Below are 13,417 nucleotides of genomic sequence, written 5' to 3'. Positions count from 1 at the left end.
TGTGGCGTATATGTCTATGTGCCTATATTAGAAGTCTCTCTGACTCCTTACCTGGGTTGAGTGGTACAGAAAGTTGTGACAAGCTTGGAACTCAACTGAGGGCTGAGGAGGCCAGGAGAGTGACCTTGAGAGCTAGCTTGGGCTCCCGGGGGCAGCCACCAGGCCAGCCTCTGTGGGGGATACAGAGCAGGCCACAATCCAAGGACCAGGGCTCAGGAGCTGCCTAGTCCCACCTCCCTCCCAACAGTCCAAGCCCTGGCAGACCTGGGGCACATTCCCCTTCTCTGGCAGGGCCCTGGGAGCCAGTCAGGAGAAGAGCTCAGCCCAATCCAACAGCCCAGTCTTCATGTTTACTCTGCAAACAAGATTTTATGCTCAATGGTCTGGTTCTCCTCAGTCTCCCAGACAAGGTTCAACTCCAGCCCCAGCTCCTGTGAACCACCTGTGTCTCCCCTCTCTGTTTCCTTGGCAACTCAGTGGTGGTCTTGCCAGTGAGGAGAAACGGGCACAGGCCTCAGCCCAAGGCAGGCAGAGTTACTTCTCAGCACCTGCACCTGCAGCCCTTGTTTCCCCACCACGCTTTTTATTCCAGGACTCTGGGATGGGCCTGGCAGCTTCTTACCTGATAGACCCAGGTACCAGCTAGAGAAGAAACCGAGGCTCCTAGGCAATCCGGAAGAGGAGAGGCATCAAGGCATGGCCGGGGCCAGCTGGTTGAGGCTTTCAATGACTAGCTGTTATGTGGGGGCTCCCTAGGCCTCAGGGCCCACATCTCTCCCCTACTTGACTTAATCTACCTCAATCATGTTTGCTCCTGCACTCAGGGCCCCTCCGCGGCTCGTGAGGGGACTCTAGGCAGCAGGTGGACAAGACCTGAGTGGCTTAGTGGGAACTGACCCCTTCTAGACGTTAAGAGTGCTGAGCCCCTCCCCCCACGCAACCCAGAGTGGGATCTACACCCTTGCTTCCTTCTTGTTTGCCTCACAGCCCTTCTCTGACCATCCGTTTCCTCATCCAAAGTGCATCCAGTCCACCCTCAGCAACCCTCTGCCTGCAGCCTCCACGTTAGGGGCAGCTCTAGATCATTCTTCCGTTTCTCCCCCTCCTTTCCTTCCTCTCATCCCCTTGTCCTCCCCTCTGTACTTGGGGATCTGCATCTCCCCTATCACAGCCCAAGGAAGAGGGCTCACACCGTGACCAAGGATTCTTCCCTGAGGAGCAAATGTCCCAGGTGCAAAGGGTGGTAACTAAGTGGGGCCACCTGTGAGCTAACTTCAAGGGAAAAGGGAAGGTCCTGCCATCTTGGCTGTGGCGAAGTCTTGGAACCATGGTGTCCATTTGGGAGAACAGGGCTCCTCCCACTGCATCATGCGTAGTTCAGGGTCCCCTCTTATTTCCAGCACCTTTGAGAAGTGCCATGGGACCAAAGGCTTAGCCCCTTAGCAGGAAAAGGCTGACAAGGACTGGGAGCTTCCCAGCTGAACTGCAGGGACAGGACCCAGGGCAGTGCCAGGAGCTCAGGAGCAGCCTGCGGGTCTCTGAGCGGCCCCATCCTCATTCCCGAGCCAGGACTGTGGGGCTTTGATTGCTCAGGGGAACTGCAAGAAGCAAGCAAGCTGCCAGGGACACAGCCTGACCTTCCCACCCTGGAGAGGGTTACGGGTCAGCGTGGGCTGTAGGGCTGATAGGGCTGAGGGGGGCAAATGCCCTCCCAGCTGCGTTCCTTCTCCACCCCAGCAATCCTCTCACCCAGCATGTGCTGAGAAAGGGGTCTGAGTCCACGTGCTGGATGGACCTGGAGCACAGAGGAAGTATGGAAAAGGGCTGCTCTGTGTCCACCTAGGAAAGGAAGTGGGATACTCAGGGCTGCTCCCCAGTGGCTGGAGCTCTTAGGGCCCCTGAGCCTCAGAAAAACAGACAAACTCCAAACCCACTGCCATTGAGCACTTCCTGGCTCATAGCAACCACGGCAGATAGCCTAGAATTGCCCCATAGGTTTTCCAAGGCTGCAAATCTTTGATGAAGCAGACCATTATATTTCTCTCACAGAGTGGCTGGTAGGTTTGAATTGTTGACCTTTATGTTAGCAACCAAATGCCTTAGCCACAGAGCCACGTTCGAGTCCTTCATTCACAGACGCTGGCTGCTTGGTGTGGATCTCCTCTGCTGCAGGGAGGGCCCCCCTCACAGAGCACTCCCCTGACGGAGCACCCGGCCCTGCCCAGGCTCTAGCTGCAGCCCTGAGTGAGGAGTGATGGGAAGAGGCTGCACTGAAGGGACCACACACGCCCTTCTCCTCCCAGACTGAGTCCAAGCCAGGGGGCTATCCCTCATCCACCCCAGAGACCAGGAGAGGGATTGGTGGAAATAGCAATAGGTCAGGGGTCACAGTGTGTGGCCAGGCCAGAGGGCAAAGATTTGCTGACAGCAGCCTTGAGGGGATATTGATCTAGTGGGGGAGGCAAGAGACCTCTGTCCCCTGCTGAGGATTGTGGGTATGGGCAGATGGTCAGCGGGACAGACTCAGAAAACCTCACTCATTGAAATATGGGGCAGGGGCTACCAAACCCCTCTCGTCGCCCCAGGTCTCTTGTCATGATTGTCAGATTTAACAAGCAATTTCAGCTATCACCCTTGGCCTGGGACCCACGAGGACAGCAGAGCAACAGAGACCAGGGGCCATGCACTCATTCTAACTACCCAGACTCACACAGGGGTGAGGTACCTGGGCTGAAAGGACTTGGGAAGTAAGGAGTCAAAAAACTCAGGTCCCAAATGGAATTCCAAAATCTCTGTAGATGTTCATTGAAATGAAAAATAAATAATTTAAAACAAAACAAAACAAAAACCAAAAACTCAGGTCCCCAAGCCAGGACCAGAGGCTGGGATGGAGGGTGCAGGGTCTGCCAGAGGGCAGCAGGCTGAGGCTAGGGCTTGTCTCCTGGAGGAGGCAGAGCTGAGAGGGGCTCCCCTGAACTGAACCCCACAAATCCCTCTCAGTGCTCCCTGCTCCAGGAAAGGACCCTAGAGTCCCAAAGTCTCTCCAGGTCAGGTGGCCCTCCGCATCTCAGGCCCTGTGCCCACCTTGCTTCTGTGGGGTACAAGAGCAAACCCAACTCTCCAACCCCAGAAAGACCAAGATGGCAGAGAAGAGTCTCATCCCCCTGCCTCTGTCCAGAACAACTGGTCCTCTTACTTCCTCCAGTGAGCATGTACCCACCAGTCCAGATCAGGACAAAGCTGACCCAGAGGAAAGGAGTGGCCATGACTGGGGTGGGTGGGGAAGAAGCCACTTCCGCCAGAAGAACTCACCCAAGACAGGACAAAAAGTGTTGCTCCATTCATCGTGGAAATTGCCTGGGAGGAACGAGCAGAGTGTGTGTATGCATAAGCTTGTGTGGGTGTGTATTTGTGTGCACATGTGTTTGTGTGTGAGCTTGCACCTGCGTGCTTCTTAGTCCCTGTGTCTGTGAATGTGCTCATGTGTTTGTGAGTGCACATTTGTGCTCACATGCAGTTGGCCTGTTTGTATGTGTGCATGCAAACATGTGCATTTACACACCCATGTGGGCATGCATGTTCACGTGTATGAGTACTCACATGCATTGGTCTGGGCCAAGGTTGAGCTGGCCTTCTTCCAGGTGCTGACTGGAGAGACACTGCAGCTGTCCCTTGGAATGGCTTGGCCCAGACTTAGCCAGAAACCTTTACCAGTCCCTGTGGTCCAGCCTTGGCAGCCATCCTGAAGCTGAGGGCTTCTGACCGGCTCTGGCCAGCTGGCAGGATGGCCACAGGGCAGCTCTATCCATTGGGAGGACATGTGGTGGCTCCTGGCTCAGAACAGTTAGGCTTGTATTCACTGAGCTGAAGCCAAGGCACTTGAACCCCTTGGGCCTGACACTGCCCTTGACGCTGTTGAAGCCTAGCAAGGGCCTCCTCTTGGCAGTGACCCCTACTGGAAACATGAGGTACTGCAGGGTGCTCTAATAACCACTGTTGTGCACTATGAGGTTGAAACTGAACAATAGCTGACTCTCTGGCGAGTTTTCAGTTAATTGCACAGGAGGAGATTGTCCATCCTTCTCCTGTGGAGTAGCTGGTGGATTTGAGCCACGTGCCTTTGGGATTACAGCACAGCTTCTTGCCACTAGGCCACCAATGAGCCTCCTTGCAGTTTCTTCATGCAGTGAACAACAAATGGAGCTTGACCTACGATTTCCAAATCATGCTCCAGGAAAACCCTCAGTTCCCCCAAAAGTTGAAGTTTTCATCTCTCCAGCTCTCTTCTCAATGATAACATTGATTTTGCATATTGAAACCCTTGGAGTGGCTTTTACAAAAAGAGTTTTAAATCTCTAAGCTAGATTTCAGGGTGCTCTGGTGGTGTGGTCTGTAGGGAGCTCCACTGCTTAAGCCAAAGGTGATACCTCTCTGGTGGGTTGAAATCATTAGCAGCTACATGGGGAGCTGATGAGCAATCTCTTCCCAAACACTTCATTGTTGATGGTGGTGTGTACATCAGAATTAAGTCATAGCTGACCCTCTAGCAGGTTTTCAGAGCTGTAAATCATACGAGAGAAGACTGCCCAGCTTTCTCCCATGGAGCATCTGGTGGGTTTGAATTGCATGCCTTTGGGTTAGAAGTTTCTTACCACTAGGCCACCAGAGCTCCACAGAGTGCTGTACAGCCTCCTGAAAACTAGAGAGTCTGCTAGTCATCAATTCTGACTTGATGGCAATGAATTGAGTTGTTCTGAGTTGAACCTAGCTTTTGACCTTTTAATTCCAGGAGAGTGTGTGCGTGTGTGTGTGTGTGTGTGTGTGTGTGTGTGAGAGAGAGAGAGAGAGAGAGAGACAGGAGTGTGTGTGTGCGTGTGTGTGAGAGAGAGAGAGACAGACAGAGACAGACAGACAGAGAGAGAGAAGAGGGAGAGATTATCAACTAGGTCCTCAATTAGTATTATGAATTGAACTTTAAACTGTTAAGAAGCTCACCATCTTCTGTCAGGCACACAATACTATTTTAGGGAAACTAGATAAGCCAAAAGAAAGTAAAATTTTGACTTCAGTGTCTCCTGGAAACCATAAGAGATACAAATAGAGGTCACTGATGTTGTTATTTGCTGTTGAGTCAGAACCAACACACACATAGCTGAAGCAGCAGTGAGTTTTCCGAGGCTGTAAACAGCATGGCAGGAGACTGCCCGTCTTTCTCCCATGAGTCAGCTGGTAGATTTGCAGTGCAAACCCCAAAGCTGAAGGTTTGGTTGTTCCAGGCCATCCACAGGAGTTCCGGAAGCAAGACCTGGGAAACCTGCTTCCAAAAATGTACAGTGTAGAGACATATGGCGCTGCCACAAGTGGGAGCCAGCTCCCCGAAAGCTGGGTTTCGGGTCCTGGTGTGTGCTACGTAGTATGCTTACGTCAGCAAACATAGCAGACCTCTGAGTTTATGGTCAGATAGGAGAAGACAGACAGGCAAGATAAATAAACAAGTCATTAAGTCAGAAAAACACTCTGATGTAATTAGGAGAACTGTAAAGATGTAGCTCACTGGTGGAGCACGGTGGCTCACGTGCCGCGGCTTTCTGGTTCGTGGTTCATTACCGCTACCAAGGAGAACTGTAAAGAAAGTGGTTGAGTCCCGAGATGGGGATGGGATTTTCAAAGAAATGTTGAGAGGAGACTTGGGAGAAGGCCAAGTCCTGAAGGGGAAAGGACAAGCCCAGGGGTGTCTGGAAGGGTGAACATGCTGGTCATAGGGGACAGCGAGTACAAACGGCCTGAGGCAGAAGTGTACCTGCTTAAGGAGCCTTAAGGACGCCATGGGACAGGAGCTAAGTGAGTGTGCAGTGAGTGGCTGATGAGATCACGGCTCAGAGGCACTGTAAAGTCTTTGGATTTCCTCTCAGGGCTGTGGGAAGACACTGGGTTGAGTAGTAGAGGGACTTGGAACAACAAGTCTGTCACTCATCTTCCTGCCCAACTCTCATTGGCCTTGACTCTAGCCAAAGGGCCAGGAAGGCAAGAGTGCCGGAACACCAAGGGGACCCTCTCTAGGTGCTTTGTAGCTGAGGGTGACAAGCATGGCCTTGCTTTAGGTAGCCCTCAGCCCATGAGATGAGCTCCCTCACATTCCTCAGGTGATAGCTCTGGAAGACAAGAAGTAGATTTTGTTAATGCTGTAATATTTTAAATATTTGTAAAAATAGAATATACAATGGTGATTATAACTTTTTTATTATACTATTTTTGTTTCTTCATTATATATATATACATATATAGTTAAAATTAGTTGCCACAAATGACTGCAAAATGTGTTTCTAAGCACAGTCATCAATTTAAAAGTGTGCCACAACGTGTTAAACAAGAATACCAAATTTGAGACAACTGCCAACTTTTCTAATATTTTCATTACTTTAAAAAACTCTAATGTTCCATGACATAGAGAGTGATAGTAAAGATCTTTTGTATTAATTAAAGTACCAATCAGAGATCAGGGAAGCCTGTGTGACCCCGCTTGGCAGCCTCTCCTCGGTCGCTGTGACCAGCCCTGACACCCTGTACAGGTGTGGCCCTTGAGGAATTCTTCCCATAGAGCTGTCCCTTGGCAGAGGACAGCCCTGGTGATCCATTCCCCCCACCCTCCAGCCCTGACCACCCCCACCACCACACAGGCCCCTTACGGGTCTCTAACAGGTTTGGTTTGTTCCTCCCTTAGGGCCTTTGCAAGTGCCCTTCTGGCGTCTCCAGGTGTTCACATGACCGGCCCACCTCTACCTGCTCCACGAAGCCCTGCCTGGGGACCCCACTCAAGGCAGCCACCTCCATGGGCCTCCCAGTGCCCTTTCACTTCACCCCAATCATTTCCTGTGTCACAACGTCTCTACCTCAAGTTCTACTCACCTGCTGATTGATGTTAATTTTGGGGGTGGGACTTAGTTCTCCAGTTTTGGCTGGACCCCAGCGCCCAGGACACAGTAGCTCCTGGCTGAGGATTGATTCTAAATGGTGGGAAGGTGAACAGGGCAGGGGGGATGGGGCAGGTCAGCTGAGGGAGAAGCTAAAAGGGAGCTGGGCGGGGCTGGAGTCATCTAATTGCTGGTGAAGAGGTTTAAGCCAGGATCCTCCCAATTTCCTTTACTCTGTCAGGCAGATGCAGCAGATAGAGGGCCAGCAAGGGCATTTTCATGCAGATTCTGGGGTTAGGCTGACAGGGCTGGAGGGCTGCTCCCCACCACCCAGAAGGCCAGACCTGCCTGTGCCCATCAGAGGGAGAAACGGGGTGACTTCCTGAATGGGACAGTCCTCTCCTCAGACTCTCAGACATCACAGGAAGCACTCCTTCCTATCCGTGGGAGTGAGCATTCCTGGGGTTTAAAGAACCCTGCAATCCCAAAGGCATGTGGTTCGAATCCACCAGCTGCTCCATGGGGGAAGGATGGGCAATCTTCTCCTGTAAGATTACAGCCTTTGAGAACACGCTGAAGGGTCAGCCATCCGTTCTGACTCCATAGCAAATAACAACAGTCCCTCCGCTGGGGCCTGCTCTCTGTCCCATGGGTTCCTGGTGACACCTAGTGGCCAGCATTTCCTGAAGCACTGTCTCCCCCATTCCCCTAGCACCTCCCCAGAGTCCTGAGCCATGTGACGGGGGATGTCCCCGCACAGCAAGGGCACCCCTGCACTGGGCCCCCACCCACAGGCCCATTCTCACGCTTCTCATCACACATGCTGGCTCCCTCATGCTCCTCGCACCCACACGCTCACTCTCACACCCTCTCTCGGGCCTCTCAAGCTCACCTCTCCCACACACACAGTCAGAGCCACAGGGCTGGCCTGTCGGGGCTGTCCCTGGCCCTCTGGGCAGTGTCTTCTCAGTGCTCCTCAAGGGCCAGCTTCAGTCCTCCAATGACCCTATCAATCCCCAAATGTGCCAGTCTCAAAGGCTCCCTTCTCTAAAGGTCAGGGGGCTCAGAAAGGAGGGCGTAGTGCCACCTCAGACTCTGCCTTATCTCTTCACAGATACCACCAATAGGAACAAAATCTGGGCAGAAAAAAGATTCCAAGGTCAAGAGCTAGCAAGAGCCCAGGTAGGAAGGAGGTCTCTGGTCTGACCGGAAGTCTGGGGGAATGAGTATCTGGACAAACACCCGCACGAACGAGAGCCCACCTCCCGGTGATTCTGGAGGATGGCCAGCATGGCAAAGGGTCCTGGGAACCAGGCCAGGCCCAGGAGCGGGCACGTCCTCATTGGCCAAGAGCAGCCTCCTGCCAAGCCCGGGCCGGCCAGCTGCCTGCGTCACTGCGAAGAGCCTGAAGAACTAGGGGAAAGGCCTGGCATGCAAGGGTGCCCAGAACACTGCCAACTGAGGCATGGGACATGCACAGCTGGCAGCACAGGGTAGCACCAGGGACCCCAGACCTGTGGAGCCTGGAGAGGCTGACTTTGGGTATACTGTTGGCCTACCCCTCCCGCAGCCATTAGGAAAGGAGGGCAAAGGGCCTTATTGTGTTGCCCAGTTCAGGGCACTGAGGCCTGGCAGTGACTGGCAGAAACAATCTGTTTTTGTTTCCGAGGCTAGAGGGCACAGGCAGGATCTCCTGTGTCCTTGAAGACGCTTGACCCTTATACACCCAGTTCCACCACCTTGGAGATGGTCTCATGCACCAGCGTACGTTTTCCTGGCCCTGCCTCCCTTCTGACTGGGCATTCCCACACAGCACAGAGGAGGGATCCCAGAAGCTGGGCCAGCCCCAAGCCAAAACCTCACTCCCCCAGGTGGACTCCGATCCATAGCGACTGTGTAGGACACAGCAGAAGTGCCCCATGGGGCTCCGCCAGAGCAATGAACAGACCGAGAAACCCAGTGGAGGGTCAGCTCTGAGTTGGTTCCCACTTAACGGCAACGAGATTGAGGTGTATCGTTGCTGCGTTTTTAATTTTTACTGAAGCAGATTGCCACATTATTCTCCGACTGAGAGCCTGACAGCAACATTTCAGTCAGCAGCTGAGTGCTTAACTACTGTGCCACCCTCACAACACCCCAGGGGAGGGCAAAGCAGAGTTGAGCAGGACAGGACAGTCTGCCAGCCTTGGGCTGGGGGACAAGTGGGTTCGGGAACGGCCTGAGGGTCGGAGCAGCTGCAACCGGTCCTTGGCCCTGAATGGCCGGACCCTGTTTGCATGGTCTGGGCCTTGGTCTGAGGTGGACAGGCTTGGAAGGGAGAAAAGAGTGGGGTGACGGGGCAGCCTCCCCTTTATAATCCCTCGAACCTTGAGAGATGAAACCCTAACAATCAAACTCACTACCATCAAGTGAGTTGCCACTTATAGGCCCGCCACAGTTTTCTAGGCTGTAAATCTTTAAGGATGGAGACTGCCCAGCTTTCTCCGTCTGAGAGGCTGGTGGGTGCAAACTGGCAACTTTTGTTTAGCTCCATATGCTACATTTTGGTTAGTCGCTCGTGCCAAGATGAATGGACGCCATGGGACTGGGCTGGGGGATTAGGGTGTCCCAGATCCCTAATAAATTCTCTCAGCCTCAGCTCCGTTCTGAACAGGAGCAGGCTGTCGCTGTCCCCACTGGGCACTTTTGAACAGAGAAATGTCAATGTCCACCCGAAGACTTCCACTGCTTTCTACAAGATGGACATGCCAGTAGTAGGAGGGGCAGTAGCTTCGACAGAGAGGAGATTCCAGGGCTCACGATTCCACCCCCTCCAATGCAGAAACTCCACCTACCCTTCCCCCTGCTGCATCTCCAGGTCTGTCCCCATGTTCCCCATCATTGTGGGGTACCCTGCTGGAAACCTTAATGAATGAAGATAAAATGGAAAGGACTCACAGACTCAAGAGTACAAATACCACATTTACCTGTGCCCTCTTTTGACCACAGCAGAGGAGGGCCAGGGTTGGCCGAGTGTGATCTGGTGTCAGGGACGGAGACAGACAGATAAGGAGCAGGATGGGGGGAAGCTTGAGGATGGCTAGTGGGGAGGCCTGAGTGTACTGACCCTGGACCTGGTGGAGGGAGGGCTCCCTAGAAGTGGACACTTGGGCTGAGGTGAAGTCCTGCCAGGTGAGCTCCCGAGTAATTGCAGGACATACAGTAGGACAGTAGCCTAAGCAGGTGGTAGATGAGGCAGGAATCAGGGGGCACCAGGAGCAAGAAGGCAGACCATAGCTTAGGGGTCATGGTAGCTACAGCCGGGACCCCTGCATGGGTCTGTAAGGGGCAGTCATGACCATGGTGACAGGAACTCAAGGAGCAACTGGGGAAGAAGGTCTTCAAAAGGGTAAGAGGCTTCTCAGCCTCACCACCCTCACCACACGCACCCAGAATTAGGGAAATCAGGCAGCTCTCAGTGACAGCTATGCCCAGATGGGGGTCCAAGATTCTAGGGGCACCCAGTACAGAAGTAAGCTATCAGTTGCCACACTGTCATCCAGATACTTCACGGACCACCACATACATAGGTCCGTAACCCTCAGGCTGTTCCCTTCCGAGGACACGTGGCAATGTCTGGAGACATTTCTGACAGTCACAAGCTAGAGCAGAGGCACTGCTGGAATCCAGCCAACATCCTACCAGACCGACGTGCAGACCAACATCCAGATCGACATGCAGAACAACCTCCAGACCAACATGCAGACCAACCTCCAGAGTGACATGCAGACCAACATGCAGACTGACATCCAGACCAACATGTAGACCAACCTCCAGACGGACCTCCAGACCGACCTCCAGACCGACATGCAGACCAACCTCCAGACCAACATGCAGACCTCTCGCTGTTGAGCCGATTCCCACTGGTCGTGACCCTCGTGGCCACAGAAGAACTGCCACTATGACTGTAATCTTTACAGAAGCAAACGGGCTTACATTTCTCTACCTTTCAGATAGCAGCTAGGTGCTTAATCCTTGCACAACCACACTTCTCTTACTCTATTTGGTTCAGTACCAGTCGTGCTGAAGCCGAGGAATCCTAGTCTATCACTTTCACTCACTGCCTGGAGTCTTAACCAACTCATAGCTGAACCGTCAGCAGGTTTGCAGAAGCTAAAATTAATCACATGCGAGGAGACTGCCCATCTCTCTCCCCAGGAGCAGCTGGTGGGTTCAAATTGCTTACCTTTGGGCTGGCAGAACAACTCCGTATCCACCCGGCCAGTAGGGAATAATCGATGTATCGTTTCCATATGTATCTTTTCCCAGCAATGCAATAAGCATGAAAACCAAGGAAAGACGGAGCCCAAGTTTATTGGGAAATTTATCAAAGCTTTTTTAAATGCCATAAGTCCCATCTTTATATTTCATCAAAGCTCCGAGTGACGGAGCCTGAAGAGCTCCCGTACCTCTTGTCTGTGTTTGCAACTGTGACAGCCTCGTCAAAATTAGGACCATCAGGGGACATGACTGAACCTCTTCCAAATGAAATACGTGTGATGAAATTGTAAATTACTTCCTTCCTCTCCTTTAAAGTAAGGACATTATATTGTTATTTTATTACATGTTGTTGTTATGTACCTTCAAGTAGGAACTGACTCAAAGCTGACCCTCCAGGGAGTTTTCAGTCGGTAAATCACACAGGATGAGATTGCCCATCCCTCTCCCAAAGAGTAGCTGGTGGCTTTGAGCCACATACCTTTGGGTTGGCAGTGCAGCACCTTACCCCTAAGCTACCAGAGCTTCCTTGTTTCATGTATGCTACATTATCAATGATTTTTTTTCTTTTGAGTGGTAAGAAGACATTGTAAGATTCTTTATACACTGGGCAATGACTTTGATCAGGTCAATCAGACTTAAGTGATCTTTTGAATGAGGGATGGGGAAGAGGTGAGAAACCCCCCCCCTCCAGACAACTTGCCTAAGCATCAGAGGGGACGATCAGGAAAGGGAGGCAAATTCCAGATGTGAGGGAAGAGCCATTCTTGAACACACAGAGGGTGTACTGACCACGGGGCGCTCGGCTTGACGGGAGCAGGGGAAAAGCTTAAGGTCAGGAGCAGAGTATGAACCAAGGTGGTCCTGGGAGCATTACAGTGCAGACCCAGCGACCACATGAAGGAGGGGAAGGGGCCCTGAAGGGGGTCCCCAGAGGCCCTGCAGGGGCAGGCCAAGGACATGGGCTGTGGGCAAGACCCAAATAACTGGGCAACCTACCCTTGGGTGCCTGGGGAGGAAAGGGATCTGTAGACAACTCGCTGAGAGGGGCAGGAGGCATTCCAGATGGGAACACAGTACCCTCAAACTGTGTGACCCAGAGAACATAGCAGGTGACTCTGGAGATAACAGCTCCAGGCCCTTCTTGGCCCCATAGGCCACCACACCCAGTCACCAGCAGACTTGACTCTGATAGGACCAGGGAGTGTCCTAAGGCAGAACGGGAATGAAGGGACACAGGACCAGGTGACCCAGGCCTTCTAGGTGTTCAGGTTCAGCTCTGGCAATCTTAGCTTCCCACTCATCAGCTGGGTGACCTTGAGTGTTTTCCCCTTTGAAATGGAGAGATAGCACAGTGTTAGCTTCAATTCCAACCCCCCCACTCCCTCCCCCCACAAGGCCCCCTGCTGTCTTCTGGCCTGGCAAGACCAGCACCTCAGCCTGGCAGCACCCAGCTTAGCCTGGCTGGTGGGGCCCCACCCCCAGGAGCCTAGAGTACCCCCTTTCACTGTACACTTCTCCCACCCTATGGATGGGCTCCTGAGAGGAAAACCAGTAAAAAAAAAACCAAACAACTGGTTGTGAGATGGTGCTGGGTGGGCCTTCCAGCCCCTCTATGCTTGATATCAACCCTGAGGAGTGGGGGTCTGCAGGGCCCATTTGGATCCCTCCTCTCTCCCACCCTGGCCACACACCCTCCTCTGAACCAGCTGGTGGTCTGAAGGCTTCCAGGGGGCAGCAGGGAGATTTGGGATTGGGAGACGCCTCTGACACTGAAATTGTCCCCACTGGGACCTTTCCCAAGGTTCCACAACACAATTGACCTGGACAGGACAGGATCCCAGAGGGCCTCTGGGCCTCCCCACAACCCTCTGGTAACCCACTTTGCTGTTTCTCAGTGGTTTTGGGCACCCAGCCTCGAGGTGCCCTCTCCTGTCCATTCGTGGCCGCTCCGCCCTCGCCTTTCCCACACTCGCTGTGTCCTATAGGCGGATGGGGAAGCCAAGCCCACAGGCCCCGCAGAGCCCCGGTGCACCAGGCTCGTGGTCGGCCTGTCAGGGCGGCTCCACTCGGTGGTGAGAAAGGCCGGAGCCCATCAGATAAGGCCCTGGGCCCTCCCCCACCACCGCACCCCTCCATCGCCTCCCTGCACTCCCCGCCGGCCCTGGCCCGGCAGGTGCGCTGCTGCGTGGAAAGAATTTCATACGCGATCGCTCAGGTTTCACTATGAGTTTCCTGACTCAGGCGGG

General features: G+C 53.2%; 1 pseudogene; it reads left to right on the top strand.

Moving 5' to 3' along the window:
* The first annotated feature begins 8,201 nt into the window (after positions 1-8,201).
* The window catches only part of LOC102846912, a 25,525-nt pseudogene continuing 20,309 nt past the window's right edge, over positions 8,202-13,417 (top strand).

This window comes from Elephantulus edwardii, unplaced genomic scaffold, assembly GCF_000299155.1.
Source record: "Elephantulus edwardii isolate Elephantulus edwardi_28Jun2011 unplaced genomic scaffold, EleEdw1.0 scaffold00062, whole genome shotgun sequence".
In the NCBI taxonomy this organism is placed as follows: domain Eukaryota; kingdom Metazoa; phylum Chordata; class Mammalia; order Macroscelidea; family Macroscelididae; genus Elephantulus; species Elephantulus edwardii.
Note: the sequence above shows the minus strand (reverse complement) of the source record. Positions and strands in the feature narration are given on the sequence as shown.